The sequence below is a fragment of the Triticum urartu genome, chromosome 7 (assembly GCF_003073215.2).
Source record: "Triticum urartu cultivar G1812 chromosome 7, Tu2.1, whole genome shotgun sequence".
Lineage (NCBI taxonomy): Eukaryota > Viridiplantae > Streptophyta > Magnoliopsida > Poales > Poaceae > Triticum > Triticum urartu.
The window spans coordinates 232,116,031-232,142,502 of NC_053028.1; positions in this window are offsets into that span (position 1 = coordinate 232,116,031).

Here is a 26,472-nt window from a genome sequence, read left to right on the forward strand (position 1 = left end):
CAACTCCATCCACAAGACACTGGCCCCAACTATGTTACAAATATGTGTCACTTCCAAGTGCTCTGTGAGGCGTTCTTTCAAGAGGAGCCCACAGTGGAATTGTTTAGAGACCTTTTCCATCTAAACCGCCGTACTGAGTTTATTGACGGCTCCAATACGGAGTTGGGTGGCGTGGCGATCCAGAAAAGGAAAGAGGTCACATACCCTCACGCCAAACTGCACAGCCACCCCAAAGAGTGGAATCAGACATGGTTCTATTGCAAAGACACCTCCCCTGCTGGTGAGAATCCCTTGCCTGGCTTTCGTCCGGAGTGGCTCAGCAATACACACCCTTCTCCACAAAGATTGACTGCCCAGGAGAGAAGCAAATATGCTCCTCAACTGTCGAAGCTCAAAGCCTTTATGGCCAACGGTTTAACAAGGGTTGATCTCGCTCGCTGTTGGATATCATGGAGCATACTGCCCCTTAGTCAGCGCTCCGGTTTGATGTGCGAGTATACTGGCAGTGTTGATGACCCACTGCGACATTCCAAAATCTAGCTCACCGATGAAGAAATCACAGAGGCTGTGAATAAGATGCTGAATCAACCGGAACACATCTGGGCTAAAAACGGCCTGCTTCCCTTCTGTGCCACCAACAAACCGCCAGCTGTAAGACTTTGATTTTTCTTTTTGTTGAATCTGTTATTGATATATCTGGTCATTGTTTAATATCAGTGTCTGTGTAATTAGGGCAATGATCCATTTTGGAGCAAGAAACTGCCGCAGGAGAAACCAGAAAAACCAGACAAACCGGAAAGAGCAATCCAGCAAAAGACTAAAGCTGTGAAGAAGACTGCCCACAGGAAAAGAACCACTGCATCCTCTAATCCGGCCCCTGATGATGATGTGGATAATCCGGACCTTGAGGTAGAGCTTGACTCACTTGGCTTATTTTTCATGTGTCTTATTGATGATGATATTTGTCAGGATGATGCCGAAGCCAGCCACGCTGATGCTGCAGAGGTAATTATTCTCTCTTCCGATTCAGAACATTTTCCTTCACTAAAAATCCGTCAGGCAAACCGGAAAGTTAAATTTTCTCATCCTCTTGCTTATTTGGATCCCAAATTTCTTATGAAGACCCAACGGCACGAAGCTTGTCGCACAACCCGGCACAGTGGCCAGGTAGTTACCTCCGCCGGTTTACCGAACAGTCCAGTTCAGAAACGCCGTTCAGAGGTCTCTAATTTGCTTGTCAGTGCTTGTCCTAAAGCGGGCTGCTTTCGTCAACCTCTTAATCCATCTGACTCCGATTACCAGGTTACTTCCCACTCATCTTCTGGAGAGTCATCGGCTACTCAGCTGCCACCACTCAAAATGGTGCTTGGGTAAGCTATACTTATCATAATATTTGCAGCACATTGCCTTGGAACATTTGCTGTATTTGATTTTGTTATTCCTTTCAGGGCCAAACCTAGGCCAAGCAAGAAGGCTCGCCTGGACAAAGCTGCCGAAGAAGATGCCGTCCTTGAACCGGGCAAGACACCAGATCTTGAAGCGGCTATTCCTGAGGATATACCCAATGATCCACCGCAGCAAGACGACGATCTAATTGCTGAAGAGAGACCTATTGATGCCTCAAGTCCTGTAAATCAGCCCACAAGCTCCATCTGGATTGAGAAATCCACCGGTCCAGCAAAGCCTACTGACAAGCCAACAACCCCAATGCAAACCGGCGATACCAAGGATGATGAGGTTGTCATTACTGGCACTGGCCATACCGAGCCAAGCAATCCTGTCGCTTTGTCCAAACATTCTGCCAAGGAAGAATTTGCTGCCTTTGGCAAAGGCAAGTGGAATGCTGAACTGGCGACTTACGCTGCTCTGAAAGCCCAAGATATCCATTCCGGCTACCTGAACCGGCTGTATACCAGTCGTGACTATGAAGCCGGTCTGGTTAATATGATGAAAGATAAATATGAGGTAACTTCCATATGCTCTTTCCTGCTTGTATGCTTCAATTCTTGCTGACTCTCCTAGCCCCCAAGGGCCGGTATGTAATCTTCTTTCAAACCGGGACTTACTAATATAAATCTTAATGCTTTGAAGTTCGCTGATGTAGCCCCCAAGGGCCGGTTCAACTTAGCGTAGTTAAACCGGTACTTTAAGTAATTGAGATTGCTGCATCAGAATATATACGAGCAAATAGCCATTAGCCCCCAAGTGCCAAGTTGAATACTTTTATTGATCTTGGGACTTTGTAAGTAATTGAAAGATGAAGATCGAATATGCATTAGCCCCCAAGTGCCAAGTGCATAACTTGTTATGTAGTTGGTACTTCAATCCTTGTACCATTTTTGCTGAAGCATATAACTGTCTGCATGCAGGCTGAGCTGAAAACGAAAGAAAGCCAAGTCGCCGATCTCCAAGAAAACCTGAAAACCCAACAAGCTGAAACCTCCAAAGCAAAAGAGGAATTAGCCAGCGCTTTAAGCGCCATGGAACAGCTTAAGGAGAGCTTCAAGAAGAAGCGGGCGGATTGGGCCACTGAAAAGTCTGCTTTAATCAAACGAGCAGAGGATGCCGAGGCTGCACTAAAACCGGTGGCGGATGAACTGACCAGCATAAAGTGGCACGTGCATGCCATGACCACTGCTATCTTTGGTAAGCCAATTTGACTTCTGAATTGACTCGGCCTTCTTACAGAGCTGTCGGTTTAACCCTTTATGATATTTCAGGTACATGCATTGGTCACTTGGGGTCAGATGTGCGGAAGAAGTTGAAAGCCACCTATACGTTGGTCGAACAACTGTACACTGGCGCACAGCGGATCATCTGTACCGCATCCCACAACAAACCGACACCCACTTTAATTCAAGACACTCTGATGAAACTGTCGGTGCTTCCTGCCCGGGTTGAAGAGCTGAAGAAATCTGCTACTCGAACCGGTGCAATCAATGCCTTAATCCGAGCAAAAGCCTAGGTGCCGGATTTTGATCCTATTGAAGCGGCTCAGGGCTATCCCAGCTTGAAGGAAGACGGGTCGGAGTTTGGTGAAGCGGATCTGCGAGCAATAAACCGGGAGGTGCGTCCGCTAGCTTGTCAATTGGCTGAAGAAGCAGACTTGTCTCATTATCAAGCCCAATATGACAATCAGAACAAGCGAATAGCTGCACCAATTCATGAATCGGAAAATCTTATCCCTCCAATCCGTAAGCATACTTACGCTCCCGATATTGACCCGTCATTGCTGATCCATGATGAAGCTGTTTTTCAAGCATTAATGGGAATCGACTGGACAACTGTTGATTTCCAGCCGCTGGGTAGAGAAACTGAAGCTGAAGCGGCGCAGGATGACCCACAACCATCATGCCAGGCTGGTGACCAAGCTTGAACCGGAAGCCGGTTTAAAACTACTTCTCCTTTGCAAAAAACAATGATCTTATTGTGGGCACCGTGTTGCCTTGTAATAGGCTAGCTGATACTTTTGATGTTGATATGCCTTCGTGCATAATTTGCTCTTCCTTTGGGTGATGAACTTGCCAAAGTACTTTCTGCAATAAAAAATCTTCAAGTGCCACCGCGGTTGTACCGTCAGGCGGAATATGATGTCTGCATACATGAAATCAAAACATCTGAATTTTTTTTAAGTATATGACCAAATTTTTGAGATACGTAATACCTGCCATCGTTGAGCGTGAAGTTGGCTCGGCCAATCTTGAAGCGGAGTTTTATAAACCCACACTGTTGGAGGAGATAGCAGCTCCCATATATATATATGACGCTGGTTTACCATGTAAACCATACCGGGTTATAATAAACACCGTGTTACTCCATAAGAGGATGTTAACAAAAAAGATCAAACCGGGCAAATAGTCTCCGGATTGAAGTGAACCGTGTTCCGTCAATTGACAGTATGAACCGGTTGAAAACTTTGTCGGTTTAAAGAACACAATAAAAAGAAAGAAGTATCTTGCAAAGAAAAGTGTGAAGCAAATGCAATGACAAAACCGTTTGCAAAAAAGGTTTATTTGAGCTGATCAAATGGCGTTACCATGGCCGAACACGACCAAGCTCCCGTTAGGTGTAACTATGGTTCTAGTCAGCCAGGTCCTCAAATGAAACCATGGCATTTATGCCGATCAAGTGGCATGGCAATGGTTCGGGTTCGACCAAGCCCCCAAGTGATTCTGTGGCCTTAGGCCGATCAAGAGGCATGACTGGTTCAGACATGACCAAGTCCCCAAGTGATCTGGTGGCTCTCGCCTATCAAGAGGTATGGTATTGGTTCGGACACGACCAAACCCCCAAGTGATATAACATGATGCTTTTAAAAAGCTAACTCAAGGGGTAAACCGGAGGCCGCTTTAGAACAACTCCGTGTAACCACACATGATGTAAAAGAATAGATACCCCGCTTTAGCTGAGGTTTCGGTTTATTATATTTAATCATAATATATACATCGTCGTAATATGTACATAAGTAGAGCTAATGGCTCAGGTATAGTAAGGCCGAAGATGAGCTATGTTCCACGGCCTGTTGGTCTCGTCCTCTGATGTATGTGAGTCCTTATGCTCTCGAATATCGATCAGATAGTATGACCCGTTGTGCAGATTCTTGCTGACCACGAAAGGCCCCTCCCAAGGTGGGGATAGCTTATGCATATCAGTCTGATCTTGGATGAGCCGAAGCACCAAATCTCCTTCCTAAAAGGTTCTGGTTCTGACTCGGCGACTGTGATAACGACGAAGATCCTGTTGGTAAATCGCTGATTGGGCGGCTGCTATGTCACGCTCTTCATCCAACCAGTCCAAAGCATCTTGCCGTGCTGTCTCGTTGTCCGCTTCAATATAAGCCGTCACACGAGGTGAATCATGACGAATATCACTAGGGAGAACCGCCTCCGCTCCATAAACCATGAAGAACGGTGTGTATCCTGTTGATCTGTTGGGTGTTGTATTGATGCTCCATAACACAGATGGTAATTCTTCTACCCAACAACCCGGCCTTCTCTGCAAAGGAACCATGAGCCGGGGCTTGATGCCTCTCAAGATCTCTTGATTAGCCCTTTTTGCTTGACCATTGGACTGTGGGTGTGCCACTGATGAAACATCGAGCCGGATATGCTCCCGTTCGCAGAACTCCTTTATGGCACCTTTGGACAAATTGGTACCATTATCTGTGATGATACTGTGTGGAAAGCCAAACCGGAAAATCACTTTTTTGATGAACTGAACCGTCGTGGCCGCATCACACTTACTAACAGGTTCTGCCTCCACCCACTTTGTAAACTTGTCAACCGCCACCAGGAGGTGGGTCTTCTTATCTTTGGACCTTTTGAAAGGCCCAACCATATCCAGCCCCCAAGTCGCAAACGGCCAAGTAATTGGAATCATTCTCAATTCTTGAGCCGGTACATGAGCACGTCTTGAAAACCTTTGGCAACCATCACATCGTCTGACCAGATCCTCTGCATCAGCATGAGCAGTTAACCAATAGAAGCCGTGGCGAAACGCTTTAGCCACCAGAGACTTTGAACCGGCGTGGTGACCACAATCTCCTTCGTGGATCTCACGCAGAATTTCACGGCCTTCTTCAGGAGACACACAGCGTTGAGATGCTCCTGACACACTGCAATGATGCAACTCGCCGTTGATAATAGTCATGGACTTGGATCGCCGGATTATCTGTCGAGCCAGAGTCTCATCCTCTGGTAACTCGCCCCGGTTCTTGTACACCAGGTAAGGAAGCGTCCAATCCGGAATAACATGAAGAGCTGCCACCAATTGAGCCTCCGGATCAGGAATAGCCAAATCCACTTCACCAGAGATCTTGACCGACGGGTTGTGCAACAAATCCAGAAAAACATTGGGCGGGACCGGTTTGCGCTGAGAGCCCAGCCGGCTTAAAGCGTCCGCCACTTCATTTTTTTGCCAGTCCACGTGGTCCACCTGATAGCCTTTAAAATGACCTGCAACAATATCCACCTCACGACGATATGCTTCCATGAGTGGGTCCTTGGAGTCCCAAGTGCCGGACACTTGCTGAGCCACGAGGTCCGAGTCACCGAAACACTTAACTCGACTTAGATTCATCTCCTTAGCCATCCGGAGACCATGGAGCAAGGCTTCATACTCAGCTGCATTGTTAGTACAAGGGAACATTAAACAGAGAACGTAACAAAACTTATCACCTCGTGGGGAAGTTAATACGACTCCAGCCCCCGAGCCTTCCAATTGCCTAGATCCGTCAAAATGGATGGTCCAATATGTGTGATCCGGCTTTTCTTCAGGTGCTTGCATTTCCGTTCAATCATTGATAAAATCAACAAGTGCTTGAGACTTAATCACCGTCCGAGGCACATACTTCAAATCATGCGGCCCAAGCTCTATAGCCCACTTGGCAATCCGGCCAGTTGCTTCCCGGTTCTGGATGATATCCCCCAAAGGAGCAGAACTGACCACTGTAATTGGATGCCCTTGGAAGTATTGTTTAAGCTTCCGGCTTGCCATAAAAACTCCATACACTAGCTTATGCCAATGCGGATACCTTTGCTTGGACTCAATGAGTACCTCACTGATATAATAGACTGGACGTTGAACCGGATGCTCCTTACCTGCCTCCTTTCGCTCCACCACAATAGCCACGCTGACCGCCCGAGCATTAGCAGCAACATATAGCAATAACGGCTCCTTGTCAATGGGAGCAGCGAGCACAGGAGGATTGGCCAATTGCCGCTTTAAGTCCTCAAATGCTTCGTCAGCAGCAGAACTCCAGACAAACTGATCCGTCTTCTTCAACATCTGATACAAAGGGATTGCCTTCTCACCAAGACGACTGATAAACCGGCTTAACGCGGCAATCCGGCTTGCCAGGCGTTGAACATCATTGATACACTTCGGTTTAGCCAGGGAGGTGATGGCTGTGATCTTCTCCGGATTAGCCTCAATTCCCCTATTGGACACCAGAAAGCCCAATAACTTGCCCACCGGTACACCAAAGACGCACTTGTCCGGATTAAGCATCATCTTGTATGTCCTCAGGTTATCAAAGGTTTCCTTCAAATCACCAATCAGAGTCTCCTTCTCCCTGGATTTAACCACGATATCATCCACATAAGCATGTACATTACGGCCAATCTGTTTGTGTAGACAATTTTGCACACAACGTTGATGAATGCCGTCTTCTCCTGGTCCTTAACTGCCATTTTGATCTGATGACAGCCAGAATATGCACCCAAAAAACTTAAACGCTCACAACCCGCCGTAGCATGAATAATTTGATCAATACGGGGGAGGGCAAAAGGATCTGCTGGACAAGCTTTATTAAGATCTGTGTAATGCACACACATGCGCCAGGTGCCATTTTTCTTAAGGACCAGCACCGGATTGGCAAGCCACTCAGGGTGAAAAACTTCAACAATAAAGCCAGCTGCTAAGAGCCTGGCTACCTCTTCTCCAATTGCCTTGCGTCTTTCTTCGTTAAACCGGCGGAGGAACTATTTCACCGGTTTGTATTTAGGATCCACATTAAGGGTGTGCTCAGCGAGTTGCCTCGGTACACCTGGCATGTCAAAGGGCTTCCATGCAAAAATGTCCCGATTCTCACAGATGAACTCGATGAGCGCGCTTTCCTATTTCGGATCCAAATTAGCACTGATGCTGAACTGCTTGGATGAATCGCCGGGTACAAAGTCAACAAGCTTAGTTTCTGCTGCCGATTTGAACTTCAGGGCCGGATCATGCTCCGTAGTTGGCTTCTTTAATGGAGTCATGTCCGCTGGATCAACATTGTCCTTATAATATTTCAGCTCCTCGGTGGCACAAACTGACTCTGTATAGGCCGCATCTCCTTCCTCGCACTCCAAAGCGATTTTGCGGCTTCTGTGAACCGTTATTGTCCCCTTGTGACCCGGCATCTTGACCTGCAAATACACATAACAGGGTCGTGCCATAAACTTGGCGTAGGCCGGTCGCCCAAACAGGGCATGATATGGACTTTGGATTTTCACCACTTCAAACGTCAATGTCTTCGACCTGGAATCATGATCATCCCCAAAGGCCACTTCCAGAGCTATCTTACCAACAGGATATGCTGATCTGCCGGGTACTACACCGTGGAACACCGTATTAGATGGTTTAAGATTTTTATCTGTCAGTCCCATACGACGGAAGGTCTCATAGTACAAGACGTTAATGCTGCTACCTCCATCCATGAGCACCTTGGTGAACTTGTAACCTCCCACCTGAGGCGCCACCACCAGAGCCAACTGACCCGGATTATCAACCTGGGGAGGGTGATCCTCTCTGCTCCATATGATTGGCTATTCAGACCAACGTAGATAACGGGGTATGGCCGGTTCAACAGAGTTGACCGCCAGCCTCTGAACCTTCCGGTCTCGCTTGTCCAAGCTAGTGGTGAAGACATGGTATTGCCCACTACTCAAGTGCTTTGGGTTGCTCTGGTAACCTGACTGTTGCTGCTGTTGGTTGTAACCACCCTGGTTGTTGTGACTATTTTGACCATTATGTCCGCCCAAATTACCATTAAATCCTGAACCGGAATTTCCTGCACCGTAACCCGGCCCGGATCCTGAGCCACCGCCGGAGCCGTGATCATACCGGAAAGCATTAGAATTCTTGAACTCCTGCATAATGAAGCAATCCTTCCAAAGGTGGTTTGCTGGCGCCTCCTTCGTCCCATGTCCTGGACAGGGCTGGCTTAGCAGATAGTTTAGGCAGTCCGTGTTAGGGTTGGGTGCCCCATTGCGATTTTTTGGTTTACCCTTGCGTCGCTGGCCATTGTCCTGCGTGTTGGTATTAGCCACAAAGTCCATGTTACCATCCGCTTTACGCTTGCCTCCACCACCATTGCCTGTCCAGTGATGCTGCTGACCTTTGGAGTTGTTGTTCCTCTTTCCCTTCCCTGTCTTGTCATCATCAGATTCGGGATCCTTGGTACTATCAGAATCAGCATATTTCACCAAAGCGTCCATGAGGGTCCCCATGTCAGTGCAATGACGCTTCATCCGTCCCAACTTCAGCTTTAGGGGCCCAAACCGGCAGTTGCCTTCTAGGGTCAATACTGCGGTGTCAGCGTTGATGCGATCTGATGAGTGCAACACTTGTGAAACCCGGCGCACCCAATGAGTCGTTGATTCTCCTTCCTCTTGGACGCAGGCAGCTAAGTCTATTATCGACATAGGCTGTTTACATGTATCCTTGAAATTGCTGATAAACCGGGCGCGTAATTGGGCCCATGAACTGATAGAATTAGCTGGCAAGCTTTTTAACCAAGTACGGGCCGTTCCTTCAAGCATCATGGTGAAGTATTTCGCACACGCCGCGTCATCCACATCAAGCATCTCCATGGCCATCTCATAGCTCTCCACCCATGTCTCTGGAGGTTGATCCGCCGTGTAATTTGGTACCTTGCGCGGGCCTTTGAAATCCTTGGGCAGGCGCACATTGTGTAAAGCGGGGATAAGGCAAGGCACCCCCAAAGAACTAGAAGTAACACCAAGTTCGATCGAGATAGTTGGATGAACCGGCGTGAGCTGCCGAGCCTGATGCTATGCGGCTAACTCGGCCTCCCTGCGCGCTCGGGCCCGGTCCACCACTTCCTGAGCGTTATCAGCACCACCCGCCGGGTTGTTGCCACGGGGTGCTCCACGTCGTTCATTACTCGACACTGCCGGTTCATCCATATGTCTGCTATAGCTTCGGCTTGGACGGGGGGTCGAGTGGATCCAGTCGCGGCTGTTCGAGTACACTTCCTGTTGGACCAAAGCTGTCCTCAGAAACTCCTTGACCCGTCACGTCTCTACTGCCTACGGCGAGTCACCTTCAATTGGAATGGCCTCCAGCCATGCAGCAGCGGCAACGAGATTGTCCATCGCGTTGGACTAGTGACCCGAAGGTGTTAAAACAACCTGAGGTATAACGGTGTTTTGACGAGGCGGGTCCATCTGACGAGGCTAAACCGGTGTACCGGTCCCAGGAGCTTCCGCCCGGTTTCCCTCCAGCGGATTGCTAGTTCTTGCTCCTGGAGTGTTGAAAAGGTCTCTGGCCTCGAAAACCGGAGGCAAACGGGATCGGTGCTTCCTCCTCATGACTTCCTGCGACGCGCTCTGGTCCAACATGAGCCTGTAGGCCTGTGCGTCTAAAGCAGCCCGCTCTGTGGCCATCCTGGTGTCCTCAGCTGCCAGATCCGCCTTGGCCTGGGTGATCTGTTCCTTTATCTTTGCAATCTCCACGTTGTGGACGTCCTGATCCGCCGGATTAGCTTCCGCCATAAGCACAACCAATGCATCAAATAGCTCTGATACAACTTGAGCCGGCGGGCGCATAGGGCCTCCTGCCCTGGTAGCCGTTGCCGCTGCTGAACCGGAGGTTGTTGCCGCAGCGGTCGAAGAATGAAGCACTGCTTGTGTGCCTGCCATGAATATTCCAACCCGGTTGGGAAGATCAGAGGGGTCCGGAATACTGTCGCCATTGGAACAGCCCCCAATCCGGCCATCTTGTAGCTGATAAAGAGATTCGGTTTCTCCGGTCGATGACTCGTCATCGGAACAAATGACGGTCTCGCCGCGAGATTCCGATCTATCCTCATAACTTCCTCCATGGATGACTCCCACGAAGGCACGCTTCATGGCCGGTTTAACCCGGGCGGATCGCGCACGCTGAGCCATCTCGACGAGGTCGGTGCAAATGTCCGACTCAGGGCTCGGTTCACCGATCTTGCCAATGAAAACATGAATGCCACCAAAGGGGACTCGGTACCCGTACTCAACTGAGCCGGCCTCGGGGCCCCAGCCTGCGTCATCGATGTAGAGCTTCCCGCGACGACTCTTAGTCATCCGGCCTACAGCGTAGCCCTCGAGTCCTTTAAAGCGGCCCTCCAAGAACCTGAAACCATCGTGCGATAGCCCCACGGTGGGCGCCAACTGTCGTGGTTTTGTCACGGCAGATGTCCTAGAGAAAGGACTTAGTCGTGGAGCCATCGCGACGGGTTAGCTTGAAGGGGTTAAAGCGGACACAGGGACGCAAGAGAGTTTATACTAGTTCGGCCCCTTTGATGAAGGTAAAAGCCTACGTCTAGTTGTGATGGAATTGATGGGGTTTCAATGACTAGGGAGCAAACAAGCTTCTCCTATGTCTCGAGTTGTTGTCTGTCGTCCTTGAACCGCCGCCGGGTCGTCCCCTTATATACACGGGTGACGCCCGTCGGTTCACAGAGTCCCAACACCGGTCGATATTCGTATCCGGGTTGGCCTCTCCTTATTCCTAACTTACAATACAAGTTTATATACAAATACCGGTTTACAGCTACAAGTCTTGAACCGACTACGGGCCTTAGGCCCTCATCTGCCTTCTTGGGCTTTTGCACTCTTGAACTACTGATGAAGTTGACCCGGCCCAGATAGGCCGGTTTACGCCCAGCAGTAACATCCCCAACACTATGGTTTGGCAAGAAACCAAAGTTGTAGTTTCTGAAAGTTTGGGGCTGCGATGCTTATGTGAAAAAGCTTCAACCTAATAAGCTCGAACCCAAATCAGCGAAATGTGTCTTCATAGGATACCCAAAGGAGACTATTGGGTACACCTTCTATCACAGATCCGAAGGCAAGACATTCGGTGCTAAGAATGGATCCTTTCTAGAGAAGGAGTTTCTCTCGAAAGAAGTGAGAGGGAGGAAAGTAGAACATGCTGAGGTAATTGTACCTGCTCCCTTATTGTAAAGTAGTACATCACAGAAACCGGTTTCTGTGACACCTATACCAATTAGTGAGGAAGCTAATGATAATGATCATGAAACTTCAGATCAAGTTACTACCGAACCTCGTAGATCAACCAGAGTAAGATTCGCACCAGAGTGGTATGGTAATCCTGTTCTGGAAGTCATGCTACTAGATCATGATGAACCTACGAACTATGAAGAAGTGATGATGAGCCCAGATTCCGCAAAATGGCTACAAGCCATGAAATCTGAGATGGGATCCATGTATGAGAACAAAGTGTGGACTTTGGTTGACTTGCCCGTTGATCGGCAAGCAATTGAGAATAAATGGATCTTCAAGAAGAAGACATACGCTGACGGTAATGTTACTGTCTACAAATCTCGACTTGTTGCGAAAGGTTTTCGAAAAGTTCAAGGGATTGACTACGATGAGACCTTCTCACCCGTAGCGATGCTTAAGTCTGTCCGAATCATGTTAGCAATTGCCGCATTTTATGATTATGAAATTTGGCAGATGGATGTCAAAACTGCATTCCTGAATGGATTTCTGGAAGAAGAGTTGTATATGATGCAACCAGAAGGTTTTGTCGATCCAAAGGGAGCTAACAAAGTGTGCAAGCTCTAGCGATCCATTTATGGACTGGTGCAAGCCTCTCGGAGTTGGAATAAACGCTTTGATAGTGTGATCAAAGCATTTGGTTTTGTACAGACTTTTGGAGAAGCCTGTATTTACAAGAAAGTGAGTGGGAGCTCTGTAGCATTTCTGATATTATATGTGGATGACATATTACTGATTGGAAATGATATAGAATTTCTGGATAGCATAAAGGGATACTTGAATAAGAGTTTTTCAATGAAAGACCTCGGTGAAGCTGCTTACATATTGGGCATTAAGATCTATAGAGATAGATCAAGACGCTTAATTGGACTTTCACAAAGCACATACCATGACAAAGTTTTGAAGAATTTCAAAATGGATCAAGCAAAGAAAGGGTTCTTGCCTGTGTTACAAGGTGTGAAGTTGAGTAAGACTCAATGTCCGATCACCGCAGAAGATAGAGAGAAAATGAAAGATGTTCCCTATGCTTCAGCCATAGGCTCTATCATGTATGCAATGTTGTGTACCAGACCTGATGTGTGCCTTGCTATAAGTCTAGCAGGGAGGTACCGAAGTAATCCAGGAGTGGATCACTGGACATTGGTCAAGAACATCTTGAAGTACCTGAAAAGGACTAAGGATATGTTTCTCATATATGAGGTGACAAAGAGCTCATCGTAAATGGTTACGTAGATGAAAGCTTTGACACTGATCTGGACGATTCTAAATCGCAAAACGGATACGTTTTTATATTGAACGGTGGAGCTGTCAGTTGGTGCAGTTCTAAACAAACTGTTGTGGCGGGATCTACATGTGAATCAGAGTACATAGCTGCTTCAGAAGCAGCCAATGAAGGAGTCTAGATGAAGGATTTCATATCCGATCTAGGTGTCATACCTAGTGCATCGGATCCAATGAAAATCTTTTGTGACAATACTGGTGCAATTGCCTTAGCGAAGGAATCTAGATTTCACAAGAGAACCAAGCACATCAAGAGACGCTTCAATTCCATTCGGGATTTAGTCCAAATGGGAGGTAGAAATTTGCAAGATACATACGGATCTGAATGTTGTAGACCCACTGACTAAGCCTCTTCCACGAGCAAAACATGATCAGCACCAAGGCTCCATGGGTGTTAGAATCATTACTGTGTAATCTAGATTATTGACTCTAGTGCAAGTGGGAGACTGAAGGAAATATGCCCTAGAGGCAATAATGAAGTTATTATTTATTTCCTTATATCATGATAAATGTTTATTATTCATGCTAGAATTGTATTAACCGGAAACATAATACATGTGTGAATACATAGACAAACAGAGTGTCACTAGTATGCCTCTACTTGACTAGCTCGTTGATCAAAGATGGTTATGTTTCCTAGCCATAGACATGAGTTGTCATTTGATTAACGGGATCACATCATTAGGAGAATGATGTGATTGACTTGACCCATTCTGTTAGCTTAGCACTTGATCGTTTAGTTTGTTGCTATTGCTTTCTTCATAACTTATACATGTTCCTATGACTATGAGATTATGCAACTCCTGTTTACCGTAGGAACAGTTTGTGTGCTACCAAACGTCACAACGTAACTGGGTGATTAAAAAGGTGCTCTACAGGTGTCTCCGAAGGTACTTGTTGGGTTGGCGTATTTCGAGATTCGGATTTGTCAATCCGATTGTCGGAGAGGTATCTCTGGGCCCTCTCGGTAATGCACATCACTTAAGCCTTGCAAGCATTGCAACTGATGAGTTAGTTGCGGAATGATGTATTACGGAACGAGTAAAGAGACTTGCCGGTAACGAGATTGAACTAGGTATTGGAATACCGACGATTGAATCTCAGGCAAGTAACATACCGATGACAAAGGGAACAACGTATGTTGTTATGCGGTTTGACCGATAAAGATCTTCGTAGAATATGTAGGAACCAATATGAGCATCCAGGTTCCGCCATTGGTTGCTGACCGGAGACGTGTCTCGGTCATGTCTACATAGTTCTCGAACCCGTAGGGTCCGCACGCTCAAAGTTCGGTGAAGATCGTAATTAGGGTTTTCGTGTTTTGATGTACCGAAGGTTGTTCGGAGTCTCGGATGTGATCACGGACATGACGAGGAGTCTCGAAATGGTCGAGACATAAAGATTGATATATTGGAAGCCTATATTTGGATATCTGAAACGTTCCGGGTGAAATCGGGATTTTACCGGAGTACCGGGGGGTTACCGGAACCCCCCGGGGGTTAATGGGCCTACATGGGCCCTAAGGGAGAAGAGGAGGGCCGGCCAGGGCAGGCCGCACGCCCCCTCGCCCTAGTCCGAATAGGACAAGGAAGGGGGGGCGGCGCCCCCCTTTCCTCTTCCCCCTTCCCCTTTCCTTCTCCAACAAGGCAAGAAGGGGGAGTCCTACTCCCGGTGGGAGTAGGACTCCTCCAGGCGCACCCCTAGGAGCCGGCCGCACCTCCCCCCTCCCTCCTTTATATACGTGGGCAGGGGGACCCCATGACACACAAGTTGATCTTCGTGATCGTTCCTTAGCTGTGTGCGGTGCCCCCTTCCACCAAATTCCACCTTGGTCATACCGTAGCGGTGCTTAGGCGAAGCCCTGCGTCGGTAGAACATCATCACCGTCATCACGCTGTCGTGCTGACAAAACTCTCCCTCAACACTTGTCTGGATCGGAGCTCGAGAAACGTCACCGAGTTGAACGTGTGCAAAACTCGGAGGTGCCGTACGTTCGATACTTGGATCGGTCGGATCGGGAAGACGTACGACTACTTCCTCTATGTTGTGTCAACGCTTCCATTGCCGGTGTACGAGGGTACATAGACAACTCTCTCCCCTCTCGTTGCAATGCATCACCATAATCTTGCGTGTGCTTAGGAAATTTTTTGAAATTACTACATTCCCCAACACTTATAGCATAGCCGGGCAAGGTTAGGCGTTCGGAACTATTAAAATTTGTTAGCTTTTGTGGGCAAGATAGCTTTGGTGGGCTAGAAAAACCTTGCTATCTCAGGAGAGCCAGGTCGGCTCACTTCCGACGACAAACTTCGCATAGTAGTAACATAGACTAGTAACATATGCATGTTGTACTAGTCCAAGTTACTCACCACTATGACGAGACTAAGCAATGTAACCAAACGCTCCTTACTCTGCCTTGTTATCTCCCCCGGAAACCCAATGCATGGAGCGCAACTACACGTCGATCAGTCAAGAAATCAAAGTCGGCTTGCATGCGAGTTAATACGTGGACCTGCATGGTAGCTAAACGGCATCTCTTAGTTGTTTGGATTAATTGTTGCGTTTAGAGACAGAAATCAATGCTAGTCTGCTTGCACCTTCTCCTTCAATCTGCTTGCACCTTGGTCCCGCTGCACCTTCTAACGTGACTTATTACACCTAGACGGAGGGAGTCATACGAGATACGGTGGCACAATGACTTAGGTCGAATATAAGTGCCCAAAATTGTGTGCATGTTATAATAAGGATTCACTTAAAATAGTACATGAGCGAACAGAGGGATCAATTGGACATTGTTCCCGAGTAGTAGCGAGATGTGTGAGGTAAGATACACCACTGGCGCTTTTATTTTTTCTTATTAATTTGTTTGTTTCAGCCTCTGACTGGTGGGACCCAACGTACTACGTGGAGAGAGGTAAGGTGACTAAGGCTGCATTATTTCTGCACCACTATGGATAGTCTTACCACCAAAGCCACATGACACGATTATGATTTAAATCCCAATGACTCCCACACACACACAAAAAGCACGGCATGCTTGTCACACTAATGCAGGAATGTATAAAAGGTTATTTTCCTCTCGTTGAACATAACGGGAGGGTTGTGTAGCTGGTTAGCATGTTCGCTCATCAAACTTGAGTTCTCGGGTTCGATAACTACACTTGAGCATAATTCGTGCCAGGAGGATTCTTTGACTGGTCAAAATGGATGGATACGGAGCTATACGATCTCGTAGTGACCGTATAATCACCTCATCATGTATAAGCTGCAGCCTCGGCGCTTGTTTTCTAGGGTTTGCACTCTTCACACTCTCTCCAGTATGTATATACACGTTGGAGCCTTAGCGCTTGTAGTTGCTCTCTTCACACTCTCTCACTGTCTCCAGATCTAAACAAGACTTCGTTGGCCTCTCTCTCTCTCTCCCCTCACTCCTGGTCTGCTTGTAGTTGCTCTCTTCACGCTCTCTCACCCTCTCTAGATCTAAACAAGACTTCGTTGGCCTCTCTCTCTCCCCTCACTGCAGGTCAAAGAGTCGGCAGGATCCGTCCACCGGGAAGGGAAGGAGGCTCAATGCTGTCGCCGTCGGTGAGGGAGGGAATCCACTACCGGTGCAGCTGTTCACTTTCACCCAGCGGCAGCGTGGGAGGGCCTCCGACCCCTTTTTCTTTGCCGCCGTACATAGTGTGGGTCGAACGGCCTCCGGTCGCCCACCGAACCACACCCCAAGAACCTTAAGGTATAATTTACTTATTCCACATGCATTGCTCTAGCTGCATGTGGGCTTTTTCCGCTTCTGCACTCGAATCTAGGTGTTGGATCAAACATGAAAGTAGTGGGGAAAGTTGTATACCATGAATCTAGGACGTGGTTCAAAGAGGAAAGGAATGGGGGAAAGTAGTGGGAAAAGTTGTATAGCATGAATCTAGGATGTGGTTCAAAAAGGAAAGGAAGGGGAAAGTAGTGGGGAAAGTTGTATCGCATGAATCTAAGACGTGGTTCAAAGAGGACAGGAATGGGGGAAAGTAGTGGGGAAAGTTGTATAGCATAAATATAGGACGTGGTTCATAGAGGAAAGAAAGTGGGGAGAGTACTAGTATAGACCGGCTATCCAGCACCTACGTTGGTCGAAAAGGGAAACCAATGACAAACGCAGTACGCACATCTGTAACGAACTGATCTTTTGTTTTGGGGGACAAGGCTGTAGAGTTTGAGCAGGACTAGATTTGCCGCGCTCACATAGGGAAAGGTATCTAAAGATAACAAAACTGGGACCAACACAAATGTTGGAAATATGCCCTAGAGGCAATAATAAATTGGTTATTATTATATTTCCTTGTTCATGATAATCATTTATTATCCATGCTAGAATTGTATTGATAGGAAACTCAGATACATGTGTGGATACATAGACAACACCATGTCCCTAGTAAGCCTCTAGTTGACTAGCTCGTTGATCAATAGATGGTTACAGTTTCCTGACCATGGACATTGGATGTCGTTGATAACGGGATCACATCATTAGGAGAATGATGTGATGGACAAGACCCAATCCTAAGCCTAGCACAAAGACTGTGTAGTTCGTATGCTAAAGCTTTTCTAATGTCAAGTATCATTTCCTTAGACCATGAGATTGTGCAACTCCCGGATACTGTAGGAGTCCTTTGGGTGTGCCAAACGTCACAACGTAACTGGGTGGCTATAAAGGTTCACTACAGGTATCTCCGAAAGCGTCTGTTGGGTTGGCACGAATCGAGACTGGGATTTGTCACTCCGTGTAAACGGAGAGGTATCTCTGGGCCCACTCGGTAGCACATCATCATAATGTGCACAATGTGATCAAGGAGTTGATCACGGGATGCTATGTTACGGAACGAGTAAAGAGACTTGCCGGTAACGAGATTGAACAAGGTATCGGGATACCGACGATCGAATCTCGAGCAAGTATCATACCGCTAGACAAAGGGGATTGAATACGGGATTGATTGTATCCTCAACATCGTGGTTCATCCGATGAGATCATCGTGGAACATGTGGGAGCCAACATGGGTATCCAGATCCTGCTGTTGGTTATTGGCCGAAGAGGTGTCTCGGTCATGTCTGCACGGTTCCCGAACCCGTAGGGTCTACACACTTAAGGTTCGATGACGCTAGGGTTATAGGGAAAGTATGTACGCGGTTATCGAATGTTGTTCAAAGTCCCGGATGAGATCCCGGACATCACGAGGAGTTCCGGAATGGTCCGGAGGTAAAGATTTATATATGGGTAGTCCTGTTTTGGTCACCGGAAAAGTTTTGGGTGCTATCGGTAACGTACCGGGACCACCGGGAGGGTCCCGGGGGTCCACCAGGTGGGGCCACCTGCCCTAGAGGGCTGCGTGGGCCAAGTGTGAGAGGGGACCAGCCCCAGGTGGGCTGGTGCGCCCCCCACCAGGGCCCAAGGCGAATAGAGAAGGGAAAAGGGGGAAACCCTAGGCTTAGATGGGCCTAAGGCCCACCTAGTGGTGCGCCCCCCCCCCCTCTCTCCCCCTTTGGCCGCCCCCTAGATGGGATCTAGTGCTGGCCGCCACCCCTAGGGGTGGAAACCTAGGTGGGGGCGCAGCCCCTCCCCTCCACCTATATATACTTGAGGTATGGGGCTGCCCAACACGTGTGATTTGCTCTCCCTGTTGGCGCAGCCCTACCTCTCTCCCTCCTCGTCTCTCGTAGTGCTTGGCGAAGCCCTGCTGGAGTCCCACGCTCCTCCACCACCACCACACCGTCATGTTTCTATGCACGAGTAGAACACAAGTTGTTGTGGGCGTCGATTTTGTCAATTTGCTTGCCGTTACTAGTCTTATCTTGATTCGGCGGCATCGTGGGTTGAAGCGGCCCGGACCGACCTTACACGTACTCTTACGTGAGACTGGTTCCACCGACTGACATGCACTAGTTGCATAAGGTGGCTATCGGGTGTCTGTCTCTCCCACTTTAGTCGGATCAGATTAGATGAAAAGGGTCCTTATGAAGGGTAAATAGAAATTGGCATATCACGTTGTGGTTTTCGCGTAGGTAAGAAACGTTCTTGCTAGAAACCTATAGCAGCCACGTAAAAACTTGCAACAACAATTAGAGGACGTCTAACTTGTTTTTGCAGCATATGCCTTGTGATGTGATATGGCCAAAAGGATGTGATGAATGATATATGTGATGTATGAGATTGATCATGTTCTTGTAATAGGAATCACGACTTGCATGTCGATGAGTATGACAACCGGCAGGAGCCATAAGAGTTGTCTTTATTTATTTATGACCTGCATGTCAACATAAACATCATGTAATTACTTTACTTTATTACTAAAGCGTTAGCCATAGTAGTAGAAGTAATAGATGACGAGACAACTTCAAGAAGACACGATGATGGAGATCATGATGATGGAGATCATGGTGTCATGCCGGTGACAACGATGATCATGGAGCCCCGAAGAAGGAGATCGAGAGGAGCAAAATGATATTGGCCATATCATGTCACTATTTGATTGCATGTGATGTTTATCATGTTTTACATCTTATTTGCTTAGAACGACGGTAGCTTAAATAAGATGATCCCTCACTAAAATTTCAAGAAAGGTGTTCCCCCTAACTGTGCACTGTTGCAAAGGTTCGTTGTTTCGAAGCACCAAGTGATGATCAGGTGTGATAGATTCTAACATTCGAATACAACGGGTGTAAGCCAGATTTACACAGCAAAAACACTTAGGTTGACTTGACGAGCCTAGCATGTACAGACATGGCCTCGGAACATGGAAGACCGAAAGGTCGAGCATGAGTCGTATAGAAGATACGATCAACATGAAGATGTTCACCGATGTTGACTAGTCCATCTCACGTGATGATCGGACACGGCCTAGTTGACTCGGATCATGTTTCACTTAGATGACTAGAGGGATGTCTATCTGAGTGGGAGTTCATTAAATGAACTCAATTATCATGAACATAGTCTAAATTGTCTTTGCAAATATGTTGTAGATAAATAGCTCACGTTGTAGCTCCCTGTTTCAATACGTTCCTAGAGAAAGACCAAGTTGAAAGATATTGTAAGCACTGATGCAGACTAGGTCCGTAGTCCGAGGAGTGTCCTCACTGCTACACAGAAGGCTTACGTCTTTGATGCACCGCTCGATGTGCAAACCCCTACAACGTCGTTTGTGGATGTTGTGAACACCTGACAGACACATCCTGATGACTACTTGATAGTTTAGTGCACCATACTTTACGGCTTAGAATCGGGATTCCAATGACGTTTTGAACGTCATAGAACATATGAGATGTTCCAAGAGCTGAAATTGGGATTTCAGGCTCATGCCCGTGTTGAGAGGTGTGAGACCTCTGACAAGTTCTTTTGCCAACAACATGGAGGAGAATAGCTCAGCTAGTGAGCATGTGCTCAGAATGTCTGGGTGCTACAATCACTTAAATCAAGTGGGAGTTAAACTTCCAGATAAGATAGTGATTGATAGAGTTCTCTAGCCACTATCACTAAGCTACTAGATCTTCGTGATGAACTATGACATGTAAGGGATGGAGTTGATCCCGGAGCTGTTCGTGGTGCTTAAGACCGCAAAAAGGTAGAAATCAAGAAGGAGCATCAAGTGTTGATGGTTTAATAAGACCACTGGTTTCAAGAAGGGCAAGGGCTAGAAGGGAAACTTCGTGGATGGCAAACCAGTTGCCGCTCCAGTAAAGGAACCCAAGGTTGAACCCAAACCCAAGACTAAGTGCTTCTATTGTAAAGGGGACGGTCACTGGTAGCGGAATTACCCCAAATGCATGGTAGATAAGAAGGCTGGCAACTTCAACAAAGTATATACGTGTTATTAATGTGTACCTCGCTAGTACTCCTGGTAGCACCTGGGTATTGGATACCGGTTCAGTTGCTATTATTGGTGACTTGAAGCAAAAGCTACGGACTAAACGGAGACTGGCTAAGGGCGAGGTGACGATGTGTGTTGAAAGTATTTTCAAAGTTGATGAGATCACCATCGCACGCTCCATCTGCCTTCGGGATTAGTATTGAACCTAGATAAATGTTATCAGGTGTCTACGTTGAGCATGAATATGATTAGATCATGTTCATTGCAATACGGCCATTCATTTAAGTTAGAGAATAATGGTTATTCTGTTTACATGAATGATACCCTTCATGGTCATGCACACTATGTGAATGGTTCATTGAATCTCGGTCGTGGTAATACACATGTTCACGCCAAAAGATGTAGAGTTAATAATGATAGTACCACTTTCTTGTGGCACTGCCGCTTAGGTCATATTGGCATAAGATGCATGAAGAAACTCCATGTCGATGGATGTTTGGAGTCACTTGATTTTGAATCGTTTGACACATGCGAGCCATGCCTCATGGGCAGGATGACTAAGACCCCGTTTTCAGGACAATGAAACGGGCAAGTGACTTGTTGGAAATCATACATGCTGATGCGTGTGATCCAATGAGAATTGAAGCGTGCGGTGGATATCGCTATTTTCTCATCTTCACTGACGATTTGAGTAGATATAGGTATATTTACTTAATGAAGCACAAGTCTGAAACGTTTGAAAAGTTCAAGCGATTTCAGAGTGAAGTTAAGAATCATCATAACAATAAGATCATGTTCCTACGATCTGATCAAAAGGGGATTTTCTGAGTTATGAGTTTGGCAAATCACTTAAGACATTGTGGAATTGTTTCACAGTTGAAGCCACCTGGAACACCACAGTTGTAATGGTGTGTCCGGAAGTCGTAATCGAACCCTATGGGATATGGTGCGATCTATGATGTCTCTTACCAATCTACCGTTTTCATTTTGAGGTTATGCGTTAGAGACAGCTGCATTCACTTTATATAGGACACCATCTAAGTCTGTTGAGACGGCGTCGTATGAACATTGGTTTGGCAAGAAACCAAAGTTGTCGTTTCTTAATGTTTGGGGCTATGATGCTTAAGGCTTCAGCCGGAGAAGCTCGAACCCAAACCGGATAAACACATCTTCATAGGATACCCAAAGGTGACAGTTGGGTATACCTTCTATCTCAGATCCGAGGGCAAATTGTTTGTCGCTAAGAACGGGTCCTTTCTCGAGAAGGAGTTTCTCTCGAAATAATTGAGTGGGAGCAAGATAGAACTTGATGAGGTTGTCGAACCTTTATTTCAACCAGAGAGTGATGCAACACAGAAAGATGTTTTCTGTGGAGCCTACGTCTGTTGAATAGGAAGTTAATGATAGTGATCATGAAGCTTTAGATCAAGTTGCTATCGAACCTCATAGGTCGACAAGGATATGTACTACTCCTGAGTGGTATGGTAATCCTGTCTTAGATATCATGTTGTTAGACAACAATGAACCTACGATCTATGGAGAAGCGATGGTGGGCCCGTATTCCGACAAATGGTTAGAAGCCATGAAATCCAAGATAGGATCCATGTATCAGAACAAAGTATGGAGTTTGGTGGACTTGGCCGATGATCGGCAAGCCACTGAGAATAAATGGATCTTTAAGAAGAAGACGGACGTGGGCGGTAATGTTGCCGTCTATGAAGCTCGACTTGTGGGAAAGAGTCTTTTCACAAGTTCAAGGAGTTGACTACGATGAGAATTTCTCACCCGTAGCGATGCTTAAGTCTGTCGGAATCATGGTAGCATTAGCTATATTTTTCGATTATGAAATCTTACAGATGGATGTCAAAACAAGTTTTCTTACCAGTTTTCGTAAGAAAAGTTGTATGTGATACAATAAAAGGTTTTGTCGATCCTAAGGATGCTAAAAGGTATGCTGGCTCCAGCAATCCTTCTATGGACTAGAGAAAGCATCTCGGAATCGGAATATATGTTTTGATGGAGTGATCAAAGCTTTTAGGTTTATACAATGTTTGCTAGAAACTTATATTTACAAGAAAGTGAGTGGGAGCACTACAATATTTCTGATAAGTATATGTGGATGACATATTGTTGATCTGAAATAATGTAGAATTTCTGGAAAGCATAAACGGTTGTTTGAAGAGTGATTTTCAAAGGAAGACCTGGATAAAGCTGCTTACATATTGGGCATCAAGATCTATAGAAATAGATCAAGACGCTTGATGATACTTTCAAAGAACGCACACCTTGACATGTTTTTGAAAGAGTTCAAAATAGATCAGTCAAAGAAGGGGTTCTCACCTGAGTTGTAAGGTGTGAAGTTGAGTAAGACTCGAAGATTGACCACGGCAGAAGAAAGAGGAAGGACGAAGGTCGTCCCCTATGCTTTTGTCATAGGCTCTATACAGTATGCCATGCTGAGTACCGCACCAGATGTGTGACTTGCCACATGTCTGGCAAGAGGGTACAAAGGTGATCTAGGAGTAGATCACCAGATAGCGGTCAAAATTATCCTTAGAGGAATAAGGAAATGTTTCTCGGTTATGGAGGTGATAAAGAGTTCGACGTAAAGAGTTACGTCGATGCAAGCTTAACACCTATCCGGATAGCTCTGAGTAGAGATACCGAATATGTATAATGGAGCAACAATTTGGAATAGCTCCAAGTGGAACGTGGTAGGAGCATCTACGATATGACATAAAGTTTTGCGAAATACATAGGGATCTGAATATGGCAAGACCCGTTGACTACAACCTCTCTCACAAGCATAACATGATCAAACCCAGAACTCTTTGAGTGTTAATCACATAGTGATGTGAACTAGATCATTGAGTCTAGTAGACTCTTGGATGTTGGTCACATGGCGATGTGACCTGTGAGTGTTAATCACATGGCGATGTGAACTAGATTATTGACTCTAGTGCAAGTGGGAGACTGTTGGAAATATGCCCTAGAGGCAATAATAAATTGGTTATTATTATATTTCCTTGTTCATGATAATCGTTTATTATCCATGCTAGAATTGTATTGATAGGAAACTCAGATACATGTGTGGATACATAGACAACACCATGTCCCTAGTAAGCCTCTAGTTGAGTAGCTCGTTGATCAATTGATGGTTACGGTTTCCTGACCATGGACATTGGATGTCGTTGATAACGGGATCACATCATTAGGAGAATGATGTGATGGACAAGACCCAATCCTAAGACTAGCACAAAGATCGTGTAGTTCGTATGCTAAAGCTTTTCTAATGTCAAGTATCATTTCCTTAGACCATGAGATTCTGCAACTCCCGGATACCGTAGGAGTGCTTTGGGTGTGCCAAACGTCACAACGTAACTAGGTGGCTATAAAGGTTCACTACAGGTATCTCCGAAAGTGTCTGTTGGGTTGGCATGAATCGAGACTGGGATTTGTCACTCCGTGTAAACGGAGAGGTATCTCTGGGCCCACTCGGTAGGACATCATCATAATGTGCACAATGTGATCAAGGAGTTGATCACGGGATGATGTGTTACGGAACGAGTAAAGAGACTTGCCGGTAACGAGATTGAACAAGGTATCGGGATACCGACGATCGAATCTCAGGCAAGTATCGTACCGCTAGACAAAGGGAATTGAATACGGGATTGATTGAATCCTCGACATCGTGGTTCATCCGATGAGATCATCGTGGAACATGTGGGAGCCAACATGGGTATCCAGATCCCGCTGTTAGTTATTGGCCGGAGAGGTGTCTCGGTCATGTCTGCATGGCTCCCGAACCCGTAGGGTCTACACACATAAGGTTCGATGACGCTAGGGTTATAGGGAAAGTATGTACGCGGTTACCGAATGTTGTTTGGAGTCCCGGATGAGATCCTGGACATCACGAGGAGTTCCAGAATGGTCCGGAGGTAAATATTTATATATGGGTAGTCCTGTTTTGGTCACCGGAAAAGTTTCGGGTGCTATTGGTAACGTACCGGGACCACCGGGAGGGTCCCGGGGGTCCATCAGGTGGGGCTACCTGCCCTAGAGGGCTGCGTGGGCCAAGTGTGAGAGGGGACCAGCCCCAGGTGGGCTGGGGCGCCCCCCCCCCCCACCAGGGCCCAAGGCGAAGAGAGAAGGGAAAAGGGGGAAACCCTAGGCTCAGATGGGCCTAAGGCCCACCTAGTGGTGCGCCCCCCCTCTCTCCCCCTTTGGCCGCCCCCTAGATGGGATCTAGGGCTGGCCGCCACCCCTAGGGGTGGAAACCTAGGTGGGGGCGCAGCCCCTCCCCTCCCCCTATATATACTTGAGGTATGGGGCTGCCCAACACGTGTGATTTGCTCTCCCTGTTGGCGCAGCCCTACCTCTCTCCCTCCTCGTCTCTCGTAGTGCTTGGTGAAGCCCTGCTGGAGTCCCGCGCTCCTCCACCACCACCACGCCGTCGTGCTGCTGCTAGATGGAGTCTTCCCCAACCTCCCTTCTCCCCTTGCTGGATCAAGGCATAGGAGACGTCACCGGGCTGTACGTGTGTTGAACACGGAGGTGCCGTCCGTTCGGCACTAGGATCATCGGTGATTTGGATCACGAGGAGTACGACTCCATCAACCCCGTTCAGTTGAATGCTTCCGCTTAGCGATCTACAAGGGTATGTAGATGCACTCTCCTTCCCCTCGTTGCTAGATTACTCTATAGATTGATCTTGGTGATGCGTAGAAAATTTTGAATGTCTGCTACGTTCCCCAACAACAAATATGCTCCTTGGTTGTTTGTTCTTTGTTGCAACAGACTGTGCATCACCCCAGTACATCGGTAGATGCACATGGTGCTGGTGCGTCCACTATCCCGTGCAACTCTTTAGCTGTTGTTAATCTAAGGCCCTGTTTGGTTAAAAAACCCTAGTCCCTACCTGCTTGGTTCCAGGGACTAAACATGGACCAGAGTATCGGATCACGGGTTCCGGTAGACCCTTAAGGTTCGAACAATGGGGTGCGCATGAAGGTTTTCTCCCTATCTATCCACGCCCTAGCTCTTTAAGATCTCACAGATGAACACCACGAACTCACAACACAGAAAGACACAAGATTTATACTAGTTCGGGCCACCATTGTGGTGTAATACCCTACTCCAGTGTGGTGGCGGTGGATTGCCTCTTGGGCTGATGAAGAATAGTTACAAGGGGAAGAACCGCCTCCTGGCGTTGAGCTGCTCTTGTGCTTGGCGAACTTGTGTGTGGCCTTGGTTGGGTGGATCCGGTCCAAGATCATCTCTCTTCTACGGTGATGGCTAGTTCTACTTATATAGAGGCCCTGGTCCTCTCCCCAAATATTGAGAGGGAAGGGAGCCAATAACGACCAATTTGAAAGGGAACAGCTAGTACAAGCTATCCTGACAAAAGGTGGTCTTCGCCTGCAAAAGGCTCTGGTGATGACGCCGTCTTGGGCTCCATGGTGACCTCCGTCTTGCCGTCCTTCAGGTCTTGGTCTTGTTGCACCAATATGGTAACCTTTGGTTGATGCCTCGGTACTCCGCGCCTGCGCTTGCCCCCTTGG